Genomic DNA, 27,074 nt, shown 5'->3' with positions numbered 1-27,074 from the left:
ATCTCGCAGAAATATGCACAGAAAGTTGAAATTGGGCACAATTGGCCAAGGATGGGATTCCGTGGAGAGCATTGAACCTTGGGGTTCCATAGGCCATAGAACTAGTCAGTTAATTAAATCACAAATTAGATTATTTAGTCATGAATATAAGTTTTCGTGAATCCAGAATAGCTTGGAAATAAAGCTCCCGTTAATTAACAACGTGAAATCAACATCCTATATTGATTAGCTTTATTACATGTTAGCTATGTTGATAAGCTGATGAAATTAAACATAGATGTATCCAATCACGTGCGTTGCTTCTATGAACTCAATTTATTATTATCTTGTTTCATTTCAGTGTGAATTTGAAGTCAGGGAGAAAACAGGTAAAGGGATGTTTGAGCAAGAAAAGGTTCTAATAGAAGGTGTGCGAGAAGATATATGTAATGATGCAGAGGAAAACAAAGACACAGAGCAAGTTGATGCCAAACTCATAATAACAGCAATGCAAGCAAAAGAAATGAAATGTCCACAGAAACCGGTAAGCACGAAATTTAAGTAACCTTTTACACTTGTACTTAATAACTATGACCGTGATATGTTACTAAACGTTATAACGCGATAATATATTTATATTTCTATATGTTTCTATATTATTAAATAACTAATAGCAGCAAGCACTATTATAAGATATATTAAGATCTTAACACTTCTTTTATTCTGAAAGATGACTGCTCGGAACCATTACATCACAAATACATGTCAAATATCCTTCTTAGTAACCTCAATTACAAGGTACATAAAATAACAGGTTGCCCCAGTTCGCGATTAGCGTTCTAATTGGCTCCCTGTCCGCGACGTCATGTGGAGGTATCGGTGAAGATTTTTTTCGATTGCCTGTTTGCTACACTTCGCGCTTTATTCGTAAAACTGGATTCAAAATATAATTATAATATTCCTTGTCTTTCCAAATCAAATAATGAGTTATTTCTACTCACAGATGAGGCAATATAATGTAATAAATCTATAAATACCGTCAATAATGATGAATTATCTATACAAATAAAAATAAATATAATGTTTACTCGCTAATTCATTCTAGAGCTTTGGATCGATTTTTATAATTTTTAGTACCGCACATGAGTGGAACTGGCCCTTATTACTTTGATTAAAGGGCGAATCCTAAAGGATAGAAGGGGTTCAAAATTTGTACCTAAAATACAGTATCTCACGAACCTATCAACATTAGTGTGCGCAGGACATTGGGAATGTGGGTGCCAGATCCAAAGTACCACCATATGGAATGTCGTCCGCCCCCCTTTAACCCTTAGAAATTATAGCGTCATTGCACCCGATGCTGCGTCGGCGACGCACGGCACACCTTGCAGACGGGAAATAATTTACACGTAATCATTTTGTCAACACCTCTTCTTCTGACATTCAATCGTTACACCTTACATAGCGCACACACTCTTTATCTTTCTTAATTCACAAAAAAATAATTGTACTGTTACCTATTATAAAATTAACATGTCGTATTTGGCACGCGGAAGTTAAATGTGATTTTCTGAAGCAGAATGTAGATCACTCTCTTCTCAGTTTGTAATAATTCTACATAAAAAATTTGTCTAATGGGGGCGCCAAGGCACCCACGTTGCGCACGCCTGTGCCTATCAAGTTAGAAAGATGAAACTCGGTATATAAACTCCTCATTAAGCTTAAAGAAAAACATGCCCGATTGTTTTTGAAAATTTCCGTTTCAAGGGGAAGAGGGGGCATTTTCTATTCATTGTGGCAATGTTTGATTGCTAACTTCTTCTCGACCAACTTTAATGATTTTTGGTACTTTAATGCAGCCAGACCTAACTTAAGATCTTATCATTTTTTTCGCTCGGGATGAGAGGAGAGAGGAACGAGGTGACAAATAATCAAAAACAGCCGAAATTTGTGTCCAGCTCATAATTTTCAGAGTCACTGAAATTAATAGTGACCATTCCGATACCGTTTAAAACCAAATCCATCCTCTTTGGGCGTGGGGAAGGGATGGCATTATGGATTTTTGTCATTGCACTTTCATTGAAACGTGAATTCTAAGGGTGGAAGGAGTTCAAATACTTTCCATAAACTAATCCTCTCAATAAGAACATTTCAGGTAGTAAAATACATAAAGCAAACATTATTCAAAATTTTAGAAATTTCGGGTATGTAATAACAATTTAGGTTAGGTTGTGTTAGGATAGGTTAGGTTATGTTAGAAATCTAATCTACCCTAATCTAATATAACCGAATCTAACCTAACCTAATTTGATTAGGTTAGGTTAAGTTAGGTCAGGTTAGAAATCTAACCTAACCCGTTGTATTTAGTGTATTAACCAAATTATCAGAAATCGTGACTGCAAAATATTTTCTTTACATTAATAGTATTTGTTTATTACTCAATATAACACATTTTACATTATGTATTACAGGTTATAAGTTGCACAGATATCCATAGAGTGGTATACATACATAAAAGAACCACCTTCACAGGGGAAAATTTGCAGTTATTTGTCCTACACTTTGCCCTTCGATTTACCGGAATTTAGTTTTTGTGGCTTAGCACTCTCTCTCGGCCTCCCCTTCAATTATAAGAATATGGTAAGAGTGCACTTTGATCAGAACAAATGATTTTGTCACACGATGTGGTATACGAGAAGGAATAAAATCAATATGATTTGTACGTAACAGGTACGGTTCGGTTAAACAAGATTAGCTTAGGTTAGATTAGGTAAAGTTAGGTTAGGTTCGGATCGTAATAGGTTCCTATGAATGTTCTGCCCAACGTGCACTTTGAGCACTTTGCTAGAATAATGTTTCAGATACTTAGCCCCCTCTCTCGGCCTCCCCTTCAATTATAAGAATATGGTAAGAGTGCACTTTGATCAGAACAAATGATTTTGTCACACGATGTGGTATACGAGAAGGAATAAAATCAATATGATTTGTACGTAACAGGTACGGTTCGGTTAAACAAGATTAGATTAGGTAAAATTAGGTTAGGTTCGGTTCGGTTCGTAATAGGTTCCTATGAATAATCTGCTCAAAGTGCACTTTGAGCACTTTGCTAGAATAATGTTTCAGATACTTAACAAAACTTACGATATCATTTAAACTAAAGAATATATGAGAGTATACATTTATATTCTCGTTGGTACCCTCTTCCACTTCACTTTGCGTACATAAACTCCTTAAGCTTCAGGCTCTCAGAAACAAATGTCATAAAAGTAAAATTAATTATTGTTATTACACACCTGTTTTTCAACTTGACTAGTGTTTAGTTTATTTTTCCTCATGCCAGTTTGTTATCAATAATGAAGGAACAGCGTCAGATCTTAAACACTACTTTTGCAGAAAACTTAGAAGCTCGTTTTTTCACTCTTTGATAATCCTCTGGTGAAAAGTAAGCAGAACATATTCGTGCGTTATCCACATTGAAAGTGTTCTTTCGCTTACAGCGGGAAATCAATCTTCTTCGAAGTTCATTATTTTTAGGGAATCGATGGAACATTATTTCATTTGTATTGCTTCCTATGTTATTAGAATGAGCTACTGCACAAGTAAGATAACTTTTCCCCATCTTGAAACAGTAATGTTATTGTTATGCAGAATTTCACTTATTTTGAAAAATACCGCGATACCTCCACGTGACGTCACCGACCGCAAAGTATCCTGGGAAAAGCGAGAGCAGAAAAGGTATCCCGAGAGTCCCCTGCCTCAACTATATCTTCGTAACAACCAACTATCTATATCCATGACAACCTAATCAACAAACTTTTTCTTTTTCAATATATATTTCTGCTCACTTATTGCGCCTCTGATCATATTCATAACACAAGTACAGATTGATAATATTACATCATTATGATATTGCGCCTCTGATCATTGATAACATCATTATCGTTATAACGCCATACCACTTTGCCATATTTTTTCAATGGCTCAGAAGCTTGAAAATCTCAACTCAGAACTTCGCCTGATTGCTTTGAAATAATGTCACCATATGAGGAGAATTTCTCATTTATATCTACTTTTGTGAGCTAATAAGTTAACTTAATAATACCTGCAAGGCAAAATATCCATATATTTATATCTAGAAGGTAGGTAAAAACATTCACATGTATCATCAGTAATTACTGTCTCGAGAATAATTTCTTAATTGAATCCTTCAGGCAACAGCAGGATAGAGACCGAAATGAACGGAGCTGGAACTGCCAGTTCAATATCGAGACATTAATGAATAAAGAGGTTTTCAACAAATGCTGGAATCTTTCTCTATGTGTGAAACAGAGCTTAACAATGGAGCCTAGGCTCTTGAAAAATGACCTGAAGCCTTCATCTCTTGTTCTTGGTGGGTTCAAATTGAGCAGAAGCTCTTCGAATTCCCACAGATGTTATCCTAGGTTGGTAAAAAATTATCTGAAGCCTTCAATAATGTGACTTCTGCAGAATTAAACCTTTAGGGATGCGCCTCCGGTGAAGGCTCTTCCATTATGGTCGAATAGTTTAATTCTTATTTCATGAGCGCACGTATTTGTTTCCGATTAGTAATTCTCTCAATAGGGTGATTAGCATGTATATGTAATCTTGCTAAACGGTTTTTGAACCAAGGCAACGCTTCAAGACATTATAAGGTTACAAACAAGCTCCTTCATGTCTAAGCGGTTAGCGTACTCACCTTTGACGTTGGAGACCCGGGTTCGATTCCCGGCGGAAGCTCGTATGGTTCAGACTCCACGTGAATCAGTAGGTTCTGTCTCATATAGCATAGCTGATGAAATGCACTTTAAACTTAGAATGAACTCAACTCTAGGTTAAAAAAATTCCTAAGTATCATGAAAAACACAAACTCATAAGAATCTACTGCACTAAACCTTAGCAGTCAAATATACCTAAATAACAGTAGCTAGAGTGAGTAACATGATCAGCAAGTGCCATTCGAGTAATAGTACAATAAGTGTAAGTTATAATGCACTAAACAGCCGTATAAGAGGATGTACAAATATCCTTGTCACTATGGTCAAAGTAGTGTGTTTGGATATTACAAAACTGTCCCTGCAATCGTATTGAATTTTGGAAATTCACAGAAAATATTTGAAATGAAGGGTGTTTGGCAATAAAATGGCAATCCACAATTTTGGAATTGCTGCGTTTTCCAGCATCCGATATAGAGCAACACATACCGTTTTGTTTAACCTTGTCCGTTTAATCCTTCATATATAGCCTTATGTGAAAAATCAGCTTTCCGACTTCGAAAATGAATTGTGCAGCACAAAATCTCTAGTTTCTTAAAATAGTAAAATTGTGGGTTACGATGTTCTTCTCTCACACCCTTCAAATCATGTAAGGGTTGAGGTAATAAGATTTGATTGGTTTTGTTAATCGGCTTGCTTTAGTATAATTTGCCATACGCTCCAGTGATTAGGACAATAATAATCAGCCTAACATCTGGGCTTGTAATGGGTACAGCGAACCATATTGAACACCAAGGACGCATATATCTATTGCTAGTAATTTCTTTTTTCTGTTTGTTTTTTCTCACTACGTGATCTAATCACTAGAGATTCTACGTTTTTCTGTATGGCTACTAACAGAAAAAGCACTGTCTGTTGGGCATAACTTTAGTGCACAATAAACTGTACATTACGGTAAATTGAGTGTGGAAAATTGATAACGAAAAATTTCAGCTACACTAGTGAGCTTGTTTACATAGAAGCCCGCTATTTGTGCTTCTTATTTAGTCTAAGCAATGTCAGTCTCAATGGACGAGCTAGTAAAGTGCTGGTCCTTGGACAGATAGGTCCCGCGTTCTATTTTAAGCCAGGACTAGTAGATTTTTTTTGGCTCGATGGGAGTAGGATTCTGGTCATTTGTATGCGTCTCGTCGTTTATTGTATTCTTAACAATTCCTCTGGAACAGGGTAGCGACAGGATGAGCATTGGGCAGTTATACAAGTGCAAAATTCAGAATACACGTCAACAGGATTCCTTCAGGCAGAAGAAGCAGAGCAGTCTAAACAAATAGCACCTTTCATTAGTACTAAGGAAACATTTACTAAATTTTTACCGTAATAATAACTAAAATTTACAGAGAAACCCTAATTTTTAGGTCTAATACGCATTGCACTTTTAGCCTACAAGGGCAATTATCAAAGAGATGAAAGGTGACATAACTTGGTTATGATACCTAGATCTCATTCTGAATGTCACTGAAGTTACTCACAAGATTTTAAGAGTCATTAGGAGAGCTACGAAGAGATGTGTCCCTAACCCTACCAACACGAAGTGGTAGATGGTATATTTAGGTGATATATATAAACGAAAGGTAGAAAGAGGTTAATAAATTTTGGATTTATAGAACAAGAAGAGAAAAACTTGCTGCATAAATAAATTTTAAATGATTTCAATTGCGACTGAAGCAATAAAAATATTTTTCTTTAATTTCAGTGTAAGTACGAAGACAGGCATATAAACCTGTGTGGAAAGTATGGTTTTTCTGTTTCCAAAATACATTGCAATATTGCTTAGTAAGACAGAAAGCCGCATCAGCCATACCAGACGTAATAAAATAGCAAAAGATACTAACATTTTTCATGTGACCAATAATTACAAATAGTATTTGAAAAATCATTTCTTCACTGGGGGATAGATTTTCCAGATCTCTTATGAGAGGATGGTCCGAGATATAGAGTAAAAATAGGCGGACCTCACCTGAACAAATCAGACGTCAATAATTCCCAGCTAACAAAAGTCAGGAGAAATGAAAATAGTACGGGAACAAATTTCATAACCACAACCAAAAGAGAAAATATTTATTTGAAGATTTGAATATTCATCTACTTTATAATTTGAACAAAGATCATGTTAATGTAAGGGAAAATAATCTGCTTTCCCACATATTTATTCTAGAATTTTTTAAAGTTCGATTTCGATTCTGCGCTCCAACATCGACACTTGTGTAAAACGTGGGGATACGTGTATTACTAAACTAAACCATTATAACTAAACATGAATGTTTTAAGTTCTGAAAGGAGTTTGAGGTACAGATGTTATATGTGAAATATCTATAAAAATGACGGCGTGAGAGACCCGGATTCGACTGCAGACGGGAGCTCATGTGGTTTTGGATCCTACGTTAATCAGTGGGCCCCGTCTCAAATAGTCTCAAGGGACGTTAAACTCAAAATCAAGTCTATAAAAATGAGCAAAAGTGTACTTAATTCCTCTGTTTCTTACATTATAAAGAGTTGTTTAAAATATCTGGACAGGAATATTTTAAACTCTGAAAGGAGTTTCAGACACAGATGTTATATGTAAAATACACTAGACTCTCAGTAATCTGGTCATTCCTTGCACACATGTTTACCGGATTTGCGGAAGTACCGGATTATTGAAAGAGTCGAAAGTTACTACTACTTTAAACACATAAAGACTACACAAGCTTTACTTTATTAAATCCGAAGACACTGTATGTTCATTTACCTAGAAAATTTAGTCGTCTAGTGCGTACACATACATTAGTATTACTCACTATGAAACAGTCACGAATTTTTACTGTAAGAAAGTCACAATTTCAAATACGTATTGAGAGCATTGTTTAAGATTTCTAACTAACAACATTGTTGCACATGATAATTCATTGTTCAGAGCGTCATTTCTACTTGAGTGACTAGAGGCCTGATGCTCGACGGACTATTGAGGACCGGATTAGCGAGAGTCTAGTGTATGTCCAAAATGACCAAAAAATTGGCTTTATTCACTTGAGCAGTGAACGCGCTGTTTGTGAAATCGTGAGTCTTCTTTGCTTAAAGTATATTGCAAATGATGTAAAACATATAGACCGTGTGCGGTAGATTGTAGTTTTGTTACTTTTTTTTTTTTTTTTTTTTGATAAGAGAAACTGATGTTTCAGCTAAATTATATTTGTAATCTCCATTTTGACTTTTAAGAGGATGGGTTCAACAAAGTTCTGTGTATTTATCCTGGCGCGCGACAGATAGTCTTAACACTTCCTCAGTCTTCTGCCTCTGGAAGCCAACTAACATGTCACAACTCGCTCAAAATCGACACTGACTGTACTAAAGGTTTAGGCTACTGGCTGTACTAGTTGAAATGAACACAACATCGATACATGGCACTGTACAATTACATTCACCGTACCTTTGGATCACAGTTTGTACTAAGACCATAAATGATACAAATCAATTACTATCTCCAATTCTAATATTAATTGAAAATGTATCACGCCTTATGAACCAATATTCTTCACGTAATGCTCACGTGATACTACCACTTGATAAATTTTATTGAATGTTATATGCAATCCTGATTTCACAAAAGAAGTTTGTATCATTTTCAATTATTTATCCATAAATATTGCGTTTTAATTAATTGTAAGAATATTATTTTTTTCAGGTCCAAAAGTGTCCACCAGAAGATTTTGTCTATGACGTGTCAAAATTTAAAGAAGAATTCCCTATGGTGTATGGCAAACTGTATACCTTCAGAGCAAAATGTTTCGAAAATGATAATGAGGTATCTTGTTATTGGCTGGACATGATGGTCAAGGAACACGGAAGCTAAATGTTATATTATCTGTATTTTAATTTGCTGCAAGTACGTGCCAGTAACGTCTATCATATACAAATAAAATGTTCGATACTAATTTCGTACAAATTATATTTCTAATTAATGTGGTAAATAAATAGATTTCCTTTGTGCATATTTCTATTTTCATTATCCTTAAATTTATGTAAACTCATCAAATCTGAAATCGAACAGTGACTTTTCACTCAATTGAGGCGTTACGTTCTCGCCTTCGGTGCGAGCCGTCCCGGGTTCGATTCCCGGTGGAGACACTTGATCGAAAAACTGTAAAAACGCTTTTTTCTGACCAGCCACTTATCTTTTTTGTGAGGTTTTCCTGGCTTTTCCTCATTCACACCAGGCAAATGCCGACGGGTGCCTTACTTGTAGGACCTAGGCCACTTTCTTCCTTCCCCAATCCTTTCTTCCTTCCTTTTCCTCGGATTGTGTGCTCCCCGAGGGACGTCGTCTCCCAAAACGTGACGGGCTAAATGGCCTTAGATGCTGAAAGCCCACATATCTAAATCCTAAATTCTAAATCCTCAATTGACGCGTTTGGCCGAATAAGTAGATAAGTGTCACATTGTTCTACTCAAATTCACATAAACAGAGGGGTTATACTACAAAGTATTACGGCGAATAATGTCGTTAATTTGAACCACATATTATTTGAATAGGTTGTTAAAGGAGACTATTGAATACAATGTTGAGAAATTGAATCAATTGCAAAAAAAAAAAAAAAAAAAAGACATCTCTATATCTCTTATCTTTCTTCCTCTACAGAAATCTGTATTGAAACGAAAGTAATGGTAGATTACTATAATTTCAAGTTTTGGTAGATCGTTCGTGGCTTCTCATAGTAGGTTTCCTTGACATCCTGAGTCATTATCAGAAAACTACCAGTAGCTTTCTAAGAACCGGTTTGTTCTATTGCGATACATATTCAAACCAGAAATGGTTTATTTTAACCACTCCTGGTTTGAATATAGTTTTAACGGAAGAGATAAAATATAATCATGTGACACTGAATTAATTACAAGAAAGCACATCTCGATATTTGTTAATTTTTTCCTGTATGAAAGTCAGTATTAAAAACCGGAAGTAGTAGTAAATTATAACCACTTCTGGTTTTGGTGGAGTGTTGTAAGTTGTGATCATATGCGACACCTCACCTCAATCACTGGCGAGTAACCGCTTCTAGCTATCTTTTGCCGTTTTCGTTTTATGGCGATAAACGTTTTATGGTGACTAATGACTAATCTGCACCTGTTTCATTTTGAATAGAGAGTCAGCACATTAGTTGGAACCTATCACTGAGATTCTGAATTAAATGTAGAAAACACTATCTCGACATAACTTACCGTTCTTTGTTCTTTCTTTGAAGTCGACAGAAAGGTGGACGAATGGACAATGCCGTTCTGTAAGACATCCGACACTTATGCATAACATAGATTGGGAATGTAAAAATCGCAACATCCTGTTGAAACTATTGTATTAGTGAGCGGATATTTGGTCAGAGTTACTGTATTGTTCGTCACTTCTTCGGAAGGTTGTACGTGATTTACTGCAGTTTATTGAGGAAAATATTTAAAAAATAAATAGTGGACGTTTTATGGAGGAATGCACAGAGATCATATCTAAACCACGCAAATATCTCTATGTATGAACACAATTATAAAGAGAGATTAGGAAATGCGAATATTAGAAGTTTTAGAAAGAGTTGAACAAATAATATAAATTATTGCAAATCGATACTGATCTCTAATAGCGTGTCAAACCTTAGTAACTAGGAGATCTGATATTACGTAGGAAACAATAAAAATCACGTTTGTATAAATAAATAAAAAGAGAGAAAAGCTGTATATAAATCCCAGCATCGCAATCCATCCAACACTTGTTACCTGTGTGGTCTAGTTGACAAATTAGTTCTTCTTTTCGTGTCGATAACTACAACCATGTTCGTAATCTCAGATCCATTAGCTGTGCTTCTAGGACTCCTTTCTTTGCAAGTAACTCTTGTGTTCTCAGCGGAAACAGAGGTAATGTTATCCTAAATAATATAAATGAATTTCGAGAACATATTAGTTAAAGGCACCCTTTACTATTTTCATCTCAGGAGTTGCTTAACTAGGTAAATTTCAGTTTTCTGGAAACTTAGTATTTTATTTACAACATGACTATCTGTTAGTACTATAAGTGTAGACATCCGGGATTCATGACGAATAAATCTTCCGTATTCAATTTCAAGATGAATAAAATACATATTTCTGTTCTTAAACAAAATTGCTACGACATTCCTTCAGGCAAATGTTGTTTCACTACATGAGAAGATTACTTTAATAAAATAATCTGAAAAATCATCTTGAGACGGATAATCGGATCCAAGATGGACGGGAATTAGAAATTCCAGAGACTTACTAACGATAAACTGTAGAATTTATACCGTTTATATAACATTGTTATAGTCATTAAATATAGAGGGTTCAGGTGAGGGGGTCTTGTAGTCAGAAGGGAAGAACGTTTGACCACTTTTGAAATTTTAACTGGAAACCCAATCAGAGAAAAACAATTAGGAATAAAAACTAGAGCAGATAAAAGGACAATATTAAGATAAGTCTCGCAGAAATAGAAATACTAAGTAGATTCTGGATCCAGTTGGCTAAGGATAATAGTGAAGTGGTACTATGGGAGAAATCTTCGCGGCCGAAACCTTGGAGCCACACTTGACGGGCTACAATCATGCGTGGTTGAACCTCGAAGCCCAATACCAACCTGACCAAAATCTTGGCTCACAAAACCTAATGGGTAAAAACCTGCGAGATGAGATCTTGCCTGGCCAGAACCTCCAAGGAGGACATCTCATCCAGGACAAAATTTTATTGTCGAAAATATCACGCGACGAAAGGACCTGTGACACATCTATAAGGTGTCTGGGCCACCACAACCGATATTGATGAAACTTGGTAGACTAATAGGATACCTTAAAAAAATAATGTAACTAGTAGGAATTTGTCGAAAAGGTTGCATTTTCTGAGGTGCAGTCGATTCATTAAACATGATATATGTCGTGATATCTCGAAAATTCGTCCAGCAAGAACAAGCAAACTTTGCAAGCCATAGTAGATACATGATAGCTTTAAACCGAAATTAGAATTAATTGTCTGCACCTACGCAGAACTGCGCATAATGCGCAGATAATTGTGCTCATGCTCATATCTCGAAAACGTGAAGACTGCGATATATTTTTCTCTTGCTTAATTTGAACTACATGACGAGTATAACACAATGGCACGTTTCTTTCAAGCATAGATGCTTGCATCACACTGATATGTTTGAATAGACCGTAGATTTTTTCTCCCGGTAAGAATACATGTATCATTACGGAACAGATCATTGTCCTTGATAAATAGTGTCATATATGAACACAGACCGTCTCCGTCTCGCGACATGTTACTAATATGCTACGTTACCTCTTCATAAAGGGAAGATACTAATTTAAATTCAATCGCATTTTCTTAGCATAAAACGCGTCGCATTTCTATATTTTAAAAATAAACCTGAGTACAGTATAGTAGACACAAAATTCATCTCAGATTGTTCAATAGTTCTGAAGTGGAAATGACTGATTACACAAACAACGTTGCTCCACACTTGGGAAAAAGACCATTTCCGCCATTAAAGGAAGAATTTTGAAAAACATTGGGTAACATTTCCTCTAATTTTTAATGAGAAGTTTATGAGTTTCATCTCCTTATCTTAAGGGATTCCTGATAATGTGACTTTTGGCATAAAGGTTAGATCCCCTGTTCACACTCACCAAATAATTCATCTGAAATATAATCAATGTATAATATTGCTTCAAATATGAGTTTATTTAACTCTTACATATAGATTCTTGTGTTCTTCTTCGTATTATTATTATTATTATTATTATTATTATTATTATTATTATTATTATTATTATTATTATTATTTCTTCAGCAAACTCTTATATTATTATGTAGTTACATTATTATTGCGATACTTTGACCTGCGAGGTTTGGTCCACGAGGTTTTAGCTAGGTGGGATCTTTATCCTCGAGATATTAGGCGACGAGGTTTTGTCAAGCAATATTTTGACCCACAAGATTTTGATCAGGCAAAATTTTGCAGCCTGTCGCCTGGACAGCAAAGGTTTGACCAAGTGAGAGCTTGGGCAGTCACATTTCAGTTACAGAACAGAAGATATTGATTCGTGGAATTTTGTGCGATAATGTTTCATCCACCAGATTTTGTCTCTATGCCCAAATGGGACATTATTGGTGCACGTGCCGTAGGTCCTAGAGTTAGCTGTTTAACGCGATAAAGCACAAGGATGTTTTTACTGACACATTTAGTGAAACGGCTACAAATAAATTAGTTTCTAGTGCGAAGAGACAATGTAGGACACATAATAACGGAAACGTTTGGAAACCATTTAGAAATAGTTTTCTCTTCGGTTGTACAGTGTAATTTCAAATGGTGTTGCAGTCTCGTTTCACAGTTAAGCATTAAGAGAAAGAATACTATTTTTCTAAGAAGATTTTTTAACACAACCGACCGCATCTCGTAGAAGCTAACTCCGAAACTCATTCATTGCAATCCAGTTAAGCTCTGGCTTGGGGTTGTCATTCGTGTCGGAAAATCCGGAACCGTCACGGAATCGAGGTCTGCGTTCCGGCGTCCCTAAAATATTTCCCGTGACGTTTAAATGTCCTAGATTTCAGCGAAGAAGAAAGGAAGGGAATATTACAGTTTGCTTCCATCACAGTATTATGTATATAAATATTCTCTTAACAGAAATAAAGTAACAATTCAACGAATGAAGTTCTTCGGACATAGCAAACACCGCCAGAACATATTGCCAATGAATTAAATCCTTAAAAAAGGATACCACACAAACAGACCAGACGTGTGAAAGAAACCACCATACCGTGAATTACCTAAAACATATTCTGAAAGCCACGAAACATAACAGATTCTGAAAAATTACAAAAATTGCTTACCAGGGTGAGAGGGTAAATAATCTGTTTCCGTTTGCTTAACTAGGGAGACGAAGGACTACTAAAATGCCTAAAAATGTGATTACGTAATACTTGAATAACTTTATCTCTTGGAAGAAAGTACATTAGTATAGTACATTTCTTTTTATTTTAAGCATTTCAAAGATACTCGTAACTTACTAGCGTCCCGGTTTTTATTTTTGAAATATGGCAACCCTAATCTGGCAAGTCCAGTTATATTAAAAACATAACATGGGTTCTTTTCTGGGTCTACGATTGAATGTCTGAAATTTCTGCATACTCGTTTGTAAATGTCTTCCTTAACATCAAGTTTTGCCTTACTAACAAGAATCAAAGTTTATGAAAGAGATAATAATCGAGTTTAACGGAGACTTAAAAACAAGAATAATAAACAGAGAACTAAAACATTTGAAAAATAATTCCCGTGTCATAATAAAATAAGTACTTCCAGCTAACATACGTCACTGTTACGATTATACCTTTCAGGGTAAGGATTATTTTCATCACTTTAGGAGAAATTTAATAACGGTAAATACAATCCGGTTCTATGGAGTATATATTTTTCACATTCAGTACATGAATGAATACATAATCTATCGTAGGTGAATAGAAATTATCAGTTACATCAGTTTGAGAACAAGCAACGTACTTAATAAATATATAGGGTAAACCTATCTAATTTCGTGATATACCTTATTTCGTGATACGAGACAAATTGTTCTTTACATAGAAAGGTATGCATTATACATAGAGCTACATCCGTGCTCAAGAGATGTAAGGAATATCGACATGTGGTTAAAAGGTTTTCCAGAGGCAACTATTACCGTGCAGATATCACTAACGATGTTAGTTGGTGCACAGGGTAGAAAGCAGTTCTCAGTCAAGTGACCTTGTAAAACCAAATATTTTGTGTCTATGTACGGTGTCATTATGTAGCTGTTGTTACAGACGTTTGCTCTACAAGTGCTCTGTCAGCTCCAATCTGCCATTGATACTCTGCTTGCCTGGTGCCTTCGGTGGAAATTGAAAATCAACCCGCTCAAAACTCAAATGACACTTTTTGGGCCTAAGAAAAATAAGTACTGTCCCTCACGCAATCCGGACCGTCTCTGCATCACTGTTATGCTTTCCACCATCCCTCTCCGCAGCAGTACTACCTACCTCGGCGTTCAATTCGATAGCCACCTTACTTGGAGACCTCAACTAAAAACTCTAGAGACAAACATCCGCCGGCGTCTTTATTTGCTTAGTCGACTTAAAGGGACTACATGGGGCCTAAATTCTTCAATATTGTTATACACGTACAAGGTCTTCGTCCGTTGTGCCCTCACCTATGGACATCTTGCCTGGCTCTCTCCAAATAAATACTTCTATGTCCACCTCCAAGTCCTTGAACGCCGAGCTATTCGCATCACCTATTCATTACCAGCCCGAACATCCACTGCCGTTGTATACAATCATACATCTATGCCTCTTCTTCTGGCTCATATCTACCGCCTGCGCACACCTTATATTGTACAACACATACTCGGCAACCATCCCATTATAGCAGAGTTATTGGAGCAAACCCCGGCAATACCACACAGAGCGTAACACCCTGGACCACCTACTTGCCATATATGAACGGGAAACAAATGCTGCTGATTACAACCCTGCTCGGCGCATATATCGCAGCCATCCGTCCATCTATCCATCATAACTGCATTTCCTTAAGTATTTCCTCGTCTAACGTCACAAACATAATTAACTATCTCACTCCAGCTGGGCATAAAGGCTGAATAATACACGCCAAAAACTTTCATTACATCCTTTTACCATCTCTCTTCTCTTTTCCATAAGTTTTGTATTTACTCTGGCCGAAGGGAAGGCATAACCTTCTGTGGCCCGCACATTTCCGGATGGGAATGAAATTGCTTTTGATGTATGTATGTATGTAACATTGAAAAAGGAGTGCAACTGTAAAGCAAAAGAATCTTACAAAATTGCGCTATATTCTTAGACAATTTTCTACCGGGTTGGCTCAGGGTCGTTAAGAATTTCAATCTCTCTTCAACCCTTGCTTCACTAAAGTATTTTCCGTAAATAATATCGTATCTAGTTTCAGTAAAACGGGAATATTTCCTCTGAACCCTCACGCAGTATCCAGTGGAGCACTTACAACAGCTCCAAGACGTCTCCCTGCACGCAACTAGGTCTATATGCACTGAGAATGAATCTCTCACTTTTACCAGTAGTTCTACACCACCAATGGATAGTCTTCCCCGTGTACCGAATTAAATCCTGCCTGAAAAAAAAATACTGTTTGTAGCAGAAGATCTCGACGAGACACGGAGGCAACAGTTCATCTTCCTGACCAGCCCACAACATCGACGGCAAATGTCACTACAATGCAACGTGATTCTCCAGCTAAAAAGAACAAGTATCGGCGTAAGCAAACTGATGACTTGTGCGCTAGTTGTAACGAGAGCTACAGTTCGGGAAAGAATCGTTAGCCTGGATACAGTGCTACTCCTGTTTACGCTGGTTTCATGAACGGTGCCAGAATCTTAATTCAGTTGACAAAACCATTTTCATGTGCAGAATATGTGCATTAACAAATGACATTGATACAGATGATGACAATTGATGAAAAGTGAGTACACTACCGTATCCCGGAATAAAGTACACACCCTTATGGAATAAGGTATGCTATCACGAAGTTAGGTAGTTCACAAGTATTCTGTTTCTTTTTACTGTTTGCGCTTCTTTTACTAGAGCAGTTGTGTTTATGTTCGACCTTCTTAATATACAAATTACATCTATCCTGCATGCTTGTAAATGTGTACTTTTTTCAGACAATTTCCTTCATATCATGAAATTAGGTAGGTTTACCCGATATATAAACACAGGGTGTTAACGAACTATACCTACAAACTGTAAGAGGTGATTCCTTACATCAAAATAAGAGAAGAAGTTCATATAAATCTGCGGTTGAAAGTATATAGTTTCAGAGCTATGGTTGTCCAAAATCGCGAAAAAGCCAAATTTCAAGAAGTGGTATTTCGTATTCCACAAACTGTGGATGGTGGTCTTTATCAGCGTAAAGGAAGTCACCCATACGCAATCTAAAAATGCATATTTCATTGATTTTCAGTGGGTTTACAGAATATTCCTTCCAGGGTGAAATTCCCAGACATGCCTTGAACCGAATTTTGACATATGCTATGACATTATGATTGGTCCAAATTAGGCAAACGAGAAGCCTTGATAGCAGTGAAAACAGAATCCTTTGGCGCGATGACCGAAGTGTAAGGATGGTCAGCAGCACGGTTTCTCGTACTCGGGAAAACGCATGCTGCCATGTTTTCTTTCACTCTCATAGGTGAAAGAAACGTGAAAATACCGTGACGAAATACATTGCATCACACATTATTCCGAAAAAAATACATGGATCTGTCAGTTTCTAACACTTCCGACTTCCCTCCTAATCATTGAATGTCTGTTGCTGTCAGAGCTTACCTTCTGTCTACTTTGGACCCTCCTTGAAATGAGGCTATATCTGAAAACTCTATTAAGAGCATATCTGAGAATTAAACTTTGTAAGGAATACCCTGTATACCAGGGCTGAGCAACTTGGAACAATGGATGGGCCAATCAGAGAGTACTAATTGGTGTCGCGAGCCACAATGTTGGTATATCATTTTTACGACAATTTAATAGTATTGCTTTCAATGATGGAACACGCGGAAATCTGTTATCATTGACCTTTGCTTGGATTTGTCCTGCTTTATGTATAAGAAGAGTTGCTTACATAGATATGTGCTACGAAACAATGCCATGGTGAAAATTTGCATGCAAAGTATTTCTTATAAAAATGTTGCAAGCAGATGTCCTGAAATATAGTTTTCAAAGCAACATCTTCCTGACACTCTGTAAGCTCTATCTGCAAATTGTTAGGAGTACTGCTAACGTGGCTCAGTGGCAGAGCGTTCACCACTGGTGCTCGGGGGCCCCGGGTTCGATCCCAGCCCACGTCAAGTGAACTTTGTGGTGGACAAACACCGTCTGCGTGGGTTTTCTCGGGATTCTCCTGTTTCCTCCCACTTTCTTCATTCCATCATTTTTCACCCATTACTTATCATCACCGTCTCCTTTAGCCTAACCGGCATAATCGTGTAACGTAAAACTCAAAGATTGCATTTTATTTCATTTTACAGAAATACAATTTTGCATTTGATATGAAGTTTCTGTATATTTTGGAATCAGGTCGGGCCTGAAATTATAAACTCAAAGCCTGGGCCGAAGCCGGGCTAACAATTCCTGAACGAGAAGATCTCCATATTGTGCCAAGATTGAAATTTGGTCTTGCTGGTGCATTTTGTTGATTCAGCCTAGACCCGACTGTTGTTGTGCCTGGAAACATGACGACTGCAAATTATCTGGACATTTTGGACAATTCAGGGCTTCCCACATTGTGGAAATTCCTTGTATTTGGACTCTATTACTATCAGGATGATAATCCACCCTGCCATAGAGCTGCCAATGTTATGTCATGGTATGACGTGAACAACGTGCAACAACTCCAGTGGACTGCTCATTTGAACTCTATGGAGCATCTGTGGGATGAATTCGGGCAGCATTAAAGTCCAGACAAGCTCGTTCAAACTCATCTGCCACACTTGCAACCGCCTTGCAAGAATAGTGGGTTGCCATCCATCTGATACCTATCAACAATTGGTGGAAAACCATTTTCGGAGGATACATGGTGCGATCCACGCCAAAAGAGACCCTACCCAATATTAGGTACGTCATGTTTTGCTTCATTTCGAAAGTTGCGGGGTGACCAGTGACCTTTTGATAGATAGTGTACATGCGTCGGAACTAGATACATGGAAATGCGTCGGAACCGGAATACAGCAAATTATGAATGCGTTAAAATATTAAATAATACTTTCGATAAAGTGGATAATTTCAAATATCTAGGATTAATATTAACAGAGGAAAATCATATTCACGGAGAAATTAAATATCGACTAAAAGCAGGGAATTCGTGTTACTATTCAGTTCAAAATCTCTTGTCGTCGCGAATTCTGTCGAGGAATTTGAAGCTTAAAATATACAAAACGATAATCATGCCTGTTGTTCTGTATGGCTGCGAAACATGGTCACTTACTCTGAAGGAAGAACATAGACTGAAAGTATTTGAGAACAAGACCCAGAGACGAATATTCGGACCTAAGAGGAACGGGAATGGCGAATGGTGGAAACTTCATAACGAGGAACTACATAATTTATACGGTTTACCCAACATTGTTAGGGTCGTCAAGTCTAGGACGCTTAGGTGGGCGGGTCATGTAGCTAGAATGGAAGAAAGTAGAAACGCTTTCAAAGTCTTGACTGGAAGACCAATCGGAAAACGACCGTTAGGTAGACCTAGGCGCAGATGGGAGGACAATATTAAGATGGATCTCGCAGAGATAAGAATACACAGTAGAAACTGGATGCAGTTAGCTAAGGATAGAAGTCAGTGGAGAGCTTTTATGAACGCGGCATTGAACTCCGGGTTCTATAGGCCATAGAGTTAGTTAGTTAGTTAGTTAGTGTACATGCGAGTTTGATCTAACCCACATTATCTTGTTCTGCAACGATTGCTATATGTCTCACCTTTCAGTATTTTTCTTTCGTTAATAACGCTGGGGGAGTTAAATTAACTTGTTGCAAAGCAATGATTTTTTAATATTTTGCTACTTATCTTATATAATGCCTGCCTGGACGCAATTTTGCCGAACCCAAATATTTCAGTATTCTCGCGCTACCCTAGACAGCTGTTTTAAGTTGGTCATGTAGAGCGTACAGAAGCATTTAGGCAAGGCTTTAATATGCCCACGTGATATAGATTACACAACCCAACCAACCCCTGCAGGGCATCTAACCCGTTCCTAGTCCTACTACTATGTTTATACCATAACTACTACTACTATTACTTATACCATGGATCCGTATGTTGAATGTCAGAACATAGACTCCTCTCGCCGTTAACGCAGCCTTACTACATCAAAATTCACTAATTCTTACATTCAAGCATAAAGGTAACCAAGAAAGAGCTGTCGCGTTTCACCCACCACCTTTGAACATCAATATGTCACCTAAGACGTACCTGAAAAATCAAAAATAGTCCATATCAGCATTCACGACTCTCTACCAACGTTCTGGAAGGCCACGAAATCCATCGTGGTAGAACTTGGTTTCCAAGCAGAGGAGGTATGAAGTGCATTTTTCGTCTCTACTAGGAATTTGAACTGGCGTGCTGAAGATGATTGTCAAAGAAATGGAGCATGTGATAATCGGACGGTGCAATGTTCGTTGAGTATGGAGGATGAAATAATGTTTCCCATCCAAGGCGAAGAATGCCTGCCCTGAGTCATCCTACCAAGGTGAGGCTTAACGTTGTCCTGCAACAGAAGGACCCATTTGTGATACAGAGGTGCTGGCTCCAGAGTTTTGAGTTTTCCTTAAATACGGCTCAACTAATGACACTACGCAGTTGCATATATGTTCTGACCAGCTGCTAGCAGTTCAAGATGCACAATACCTCGATCAGTCCACCAAACACAGAAGTGTTTCTTTCGGCTGTTTTTGAACTGGTTCATGGGATGCTAACCAGTGATGATGTCGAAGGTGAGCTTCGTACAGGACCCACATTTCATAACATGTCAACATTCTGTCCAGAAATTTCTCTTTTGTCAGACGAGACAGCAAAGAAACACAAGTTGCCTTCTAGCCCTAAGTAAAATCATGTGGTACCCATCAACCCAACTTGCAGCGCTTCCCATGTTGATAGAGGAGCTGCCAGATGGTCTACCCGCTCACACTGAATTGTAGTCCCAGTTCTTCACATGTCTGGCCACTGGTTGTTTCAATTGCTGCCGGAAGGTCTTCATTTTGCAAATATGTTGGTCTTCCGGCAAGGGGTGCATCTTCCAGTGTTTCGTCACCGTCCTTATGCTGCACTGACCGCGTAACCACAACACCCTCCCCTAAGACGTGGCGTATCTTCTATCCCGCTGCAGCGCCAATTGACCCCAGTGTGAACTCCTGTAGAATACACGCCCTTATGACGCTGTGTGGTGGTTTCATATTTACTCGGTGTTTACGCGTTCACAGTGTAACTGATCTGCTAAAACAAGGAGGTATGTTGGATATACCAACACCAACAACTGGCCTTCGCCCTATCTCTGTTCGCATTCAACTCACAGTGAGAGCCAATGGAACACATACCTCCACAAAAAGCGACAGAACATAATTGGTTACCTTTATAGGTCCCTTCAATTGTATTCACAACCCTGAGTGGACACCACAATGACAATATCATTTCCTGTACACAAGCGGTCTCCCATTTCCTCTACCCATATCTGGTACTGAATTCAAAAGAAATTGTGTTCCTGTTCAGTTAAGGGGTTAGAACTTATTAGTTCGTTAAAGTAAGAAGACATTCAGTTTAGAGGGAATACTATTTTGTTCCGATGCGATATCTGAAAAATGGAAAATCCAAATTTGTTAAAGAATTCCTGTCAGGGAATGTGGGTATTAATTTTCATTTGGATTCACCCATCAATTACTTAATTATGTTTTCGTAGAGAAATATTGTTTGTTAAACCATGTTGATTTTTTAAAGAAAAGATGTGGTGAACATGCTGACGTTATGGTAAGAATGGCAGACAAGAACTGCATGCATTCAATTAAATTTGGAATACTCTTTTACATTCTTTCAGTGTGAAGGCTATAAAATCTACCTGGGACATTTTCATGATTGTGGTATTGATGAAAATGAGCACCGTGCTCTATCAATCAACGTCACGTTTCGACTAGAGGGTTGTGAGGCCAGGATAGAAGGATGTGTGGATGTTTTGAAAACGTTTGGAAAAACTACTGCCTCGGTAAGTAAAAGTAAAAATGGAGTAGATTAAATAACATGAATACTTTAATTGTACACAATGAAGTATTAATATAACTAGGTACTTGAGTGATGTACGACATGAACTCACAATTTTAAATTTATGCATTACTACCAATCTAAAATTCCATTATTATATTTTATAAGGTAATTTCGACATAAATATTTTTTCTGGACATCACTATAATGTGCTCAAAACATAATAAATTCGTTGCTATTTTTTATGTTTTATAACATCAAAAGAGAATTTACATGATCTAACGCTAATTCTAAGAAGAAATGTTGAAATTACGCTATCAGGACAAGAAAAATAAAGAACGAAATGAAATAATTGAAGTTTTTAAGAAATAGATACTAAGTATGGCTACTCAGTCGTACCAAGACAGATGTATGGGAAAGATTTTCAATTTCGATTGATTTCTCACATATAACTTAGGAGCTGAACCTTATAGCATAATGTAAAGTTTTGTATTTGTTTAACATTGTGTATTGTTTAACCATTTTATATGGTTCCTTGATTACTTGCTACTTTAATTTGATCAACATTCATCCTATCATTAATCATCTTCATTTTTATAGCTAGAACTACTTTCATAAGCAATACAATAAGAACCTGTAAAAGAGAAGAAGTGAGTGACAAAAGGTAATGACGTTTTACAAATACAAACAGCGATTTTGAAGGTTTTGCTAAGTAATTTCACATTATATTTTCTACAAGGTTAAGTAATAAATTAGTAATATGTATACAGATACTTATCAATTTACAGGTCGCACAGTGGATTACTCGTAGAGCTCTTACCTCTGGTGCCTGAGGTGCATGGTTCGTTTCCCGGTCAAGCAAGTTTGTTTAGGACAACACCGTGTCCTTGGGTTCACTCGGGTTACTTTTGTTTCCTCCCACATTTCATTCCACCAATTTTTCATTCACCATTCACTTGCTTTAATCATTGTCTCCCTTAGCCTAAGAGGTATAATCGTGTTACGTTAACTGAATGATTACAACTTACCTGATTACACGAATAACGAATGCCTTCTAACCCATTAGTTATTTGTGTGATAACTTCCACAGTCGTGATAGATACAATTACCTGACTAATATGGTGTTGAGTCATTTTTCGCCCTCAGAACAGCATTTATGCTACGTTGTCGTGAAAATTAACAATGGAATACTATGTCATTTTGTGTCAAATGCATTGCTCAGTTTCGTAAAGGAGATGAATGCGGAAATCTACGACGAAATCGTGTCACAAAAACAAATGTTTAGTTACTTTCCGGTCTGGGAATTGCGTGGGGCACAGAAGTTATTTAACTTTATTCTTAAACTAAACACTCTTCATACCTTGCCACAAAAGCTCTGGGTAGAAATGAGTTCATTATGAGCCTGGAATATGGCGTCGTTTCCCAGAAACAGAATCTGAATCATATAATTCGCATACTCTCTTAAACTGATGGCATAATCACAAGAAATGAGACAGAAGGTAAATGTTATCATAGCGCCCACTATTTACTTATCTATTTCAAGAACAGAACATGTATTTTTCCGCTGAGCAAAAATGTTAATAATAAACCATTATTTGATAGAATCTTATTGATAATCGTTGAACAGACTTAAAGACAAATACATAATGTTGTTTGAGGTTCGTTGACGGCAGTAGCTCGGAATGGAGTACGGGTCACATTGAGAGAGGATTATCTTCCTGTTTTGAATTTTGATGACACTCGTACACTTCTAACGGACAAAATATTTTTTCGCAATATTGCTCACTTTATCTTCTGAAGATTCCACGCTTTCCCCAGAAGGAACTTGTTGGTGCAGAGCTGCTACACTGGGGCCATCAGCTTCACATTGCCAGACATATTGCTACTGCCTATCACCGCTCCTCAACTACCCGTGGTCAAAGAAAAACGTCAAGACTACACTAGTACAGGATGGAAAATGAACGCCATGCTGCGCAGAGCAACACGTGATAAAAGGAGAAATTCCGATTAAAAATCGAACATTTCTCGTATATATATATATATATATATATATATATATATATATATATATATATATATATATATATCATCATAGGTATTCTGACTTTATTGAAGAGGGATTTACACCTTTTATTTTCAAAGATTCAAACCCTAAGCTGTGAAGAGGTATAGTAAGTTTTATCAAAAAAAAAAAAAAAAAAAAAAACAATTACTTGATTTATATTTGAAAATTGTCTTCAATTTTTATGTACTTGCTTGCTGCATGTGCTGGATTTTAACCCCCTTGCTCTCTGGTGGTTCGTGACCGTATTACAACCTCAATGAACATGATTATTCCTGCAAGTGAAAGGAAAGCAAGTACCAAGTTCCGTCAAAAGTAGATATTTTTTCCGACAGTTAACGTTAAACAGATAGACAGAGTGACAAATGTTATGTCGTGTGTTAGAGGCTTTTCTAATGCTCACTTCAAGTAGAAAACTATTTTCCATCTTTATTAGTAAGAGATTAATAGAATCGTTTTCATAAATGACTTTTTTTACACCTACAGCTATTACTATAAAGGCAACCTCGAAAGTTCTATCGCTTTGTCGCCCAACATATTCGAATATCGATATGTCATATAAGACGTACTTGGAAGATCAAAAATAGACTCCATCTGCATCGACGACCTTCTGCCAACGTTCTGGAAGACCATGTATTTCCTTGCGATAGACCTTAGTGGGCGATGAAGGAAAGAAAATCTTAAGTGCATTTTCCATCTCTACTGGGGATTAGAAATGGCGTCCCGAAGGTGATTATCCAAGGAAAGGAACAGGTGATAATAGGGATAGTGCATTGTAGAGGGCTATTGCGGATGCAATAGAGTTTTGTAGACTGATGTCCCCGCTCATCATCATGTCCCCGCTCATAGGGGTAACGTTGTAACAGCAGAACCCTTTCGAATTCAGAAGTGCTGGTTCCAGTTTTACGTTTTCTTGAACACCGCTCAACTGATGACTCTACACAGTTGCATTGATGTTCTGACCAGCTGGCGGCAGTTTCCGATGCACGATGCCGCGAGCAGTCCACAACGGGACCTTCTTCTGGTGCAGTGGTGGTTCTGGTTGTTTAGAATCCGGTTCATGAGATGCTAGCAAATGCTGATGGCTGATGGCTGATGATTGGATCTCTGTACAGGACCTACTTCTCATCACTTGTCAACACCCTAGTTAGAAATGGCACCGTCTCCAGTCGAGACAGCAAAAAAGATACAGGTGTCTGCTCGTGTTACCTTGTGGCCCCGAATCAAATCACGTAGGACCCATCGACCTAACTTGCAGTGCTCCCCAAATTGATGGAGGTACTCCCGAATGGTTTTTCCCTTCATACTGACTTGTAGTCCTAGTTTCGCATATGTGTGGCCACTGTTTGCCTCAATTGTGATTGGATGTCTTCATTTTGTACATGTCTTTGTCTTTCCGCAAGTGGTTCGTCTTCGACTGTTTCGTCACTGTCCTTAAACTTCCACCGCTGCACTGTCATCGTAGTCACGACACCCTGAACAAAGGCCTGGCATATCTTCCGCCCCGCTGCAGCGGCGCTTTTACTCCAGTTTGAACTCGTACAGCATAACGCCCTAAGGACTGTGGAGGTCCCAGATTCACCATGGCCGTACACAAGATCACATTGTAACTGAACTGCCACTACTAGGTAGTATGTTGAATATACCCACATCAATAATTGACCTTCGCCTAATCCCCATTCACATTCAACTGCGGTGTGAGAGCCAATGGAACATTCACCTCCACACATAGCGACATAACTTTCTTGCTTACTTTTATAGATTGTAAATCTTATTTTCAGTTTTATCGTGTATGAATGTTGGCACCATAATTTACTTATGTATGTCACACTGGATAACAGTGATCCAATTTGATTACTGAACAATGACAAAATAAGTGGAAGACAGAACAAGACATCTGAATGACAGCAGAAGTAGTGCACAATAAATTATCTTGGATAAGAGATACATAAATTCATTTTCTTTTATTTTCCATTACCATTTCATTAAACAAAAATTATTAATAATATAATTCCTTCTATCCTATTCTGTTCAGTGAATAAGGATGTGGAAGAATACGGATATGTTCAGGACAATATTTTGAGAAATGTAACTACTAATTAGATTGTTTAGTCATGAACAGAAGTTTCCTTGAATCCAGCGTTGCTTGAAAATACAGCAGCCGTTGATTAATAACATGAAGTCAACATCCTATGTTGATTAGCTTTTTTACGTCTTAGCTATATTGATAATGTAATGAAATTAAACACAGATGTAACCAATTATTGCTTCTGTGGACTCAGTTTATTATTATGTTGTTTCATTTCAGTGTGAGTTTGAAGTCAGGGAAAAAACAGGTAAAGGGATGTTTGAGAAAGAAGAGGTTCTAGTAGAAGGAGTGCGAGAAGATATCTGTAAAGATGCAGAGGAAAACAAAGACACAGAGCAAGAAGATGCCAAACTCATAATAACAGCAATGCAAGCAAAAGAAATGAAGTGTCCACAGGAACCGGTAAGCAGAGAATTTAAGTAATATTTCAAGTCTGAATATAATTACTTTGATCATGATATGCTACTAAATGCTAACTATATTACAATAATTTTCCAGTGGCTCAGAACTTATCATTGCTTTGTAATCATGCTACCATACGAGGTACACATCTCATTACAAATAAATATATTACACATTCTAAGAGTAAGACGTCTTTGTTGAAGATGTTGAAGGCTGACGTCTATCCTTTAAACAGTCTTACCCATTCGTGGCTCTGAGAAGGAGAGAGTAGTAACCTCGAAGAAACAAGTCATTGCAGAACCACATATATAAGTTGATTCAACGGGAACCATTTTCATGGCATCTGAGAAGAATATGAATTTTCAACTGTTATTGTTAAAATAACTCTATGACTTGGGGTTCAAATAAATGTGTAAGCTTTAGTCAACTCCTTGATTGTGAGTTGGAGCCGGAAGAGATTTATTATATATATAATTTATGTTATGAAATGTTCGAAATGAGTCCTATACTCCGGTAGAACATACAGCAATACTTCTTCATTTCGTTTGATATTAATACCGGCACTTATCATAATGAGGTTGTACATGCAAAGTTTTTTTTTAATTGGACAGTATAGACAAAATATATAGATTAACAGCACTAACGTTTCACGTTTTTCGTTCTGCGAATTAGTTATGTAGGGAATATGTCGAAAAGTAAAGGAATGGTTATCTTACAGAAATGTAAGGAAAGTATGTTCCTAGCCCTTCTTACTAATTCAAGATCCCTCATTTGCATGAAACTATCTTTGTAAAAGATAAATTAATAAAATCGTCAATGCTTGGTTTGAAGTTCGAAAATGGGCTTCGATTTTGCAAACTCACAAATCGCTTTCCAGTTTGGAAACCTAAAAAACGATTTTGGTTTTCGAAGCCGACAATCTCTGTTAATATATTCGATTACACTCTCCAACACACTTTTGTT

Source organism: Thermobia domestica, chromosome 14 (genome assembly GCF_964235325.1).
Source record: "Thermobia domestica chromosome 14, izTheDome1.hap1.1, whole genome shotgun sequence".
Taxonomy (NCBI): Eukaryota; Metazoa; Arthropoda; class Insecta; order Zygentoma; family Lepismatidae; genus Thermobia; species Thermobia domestica.
Note: the sequence above shows the minus strand (reverse complement) of the source record.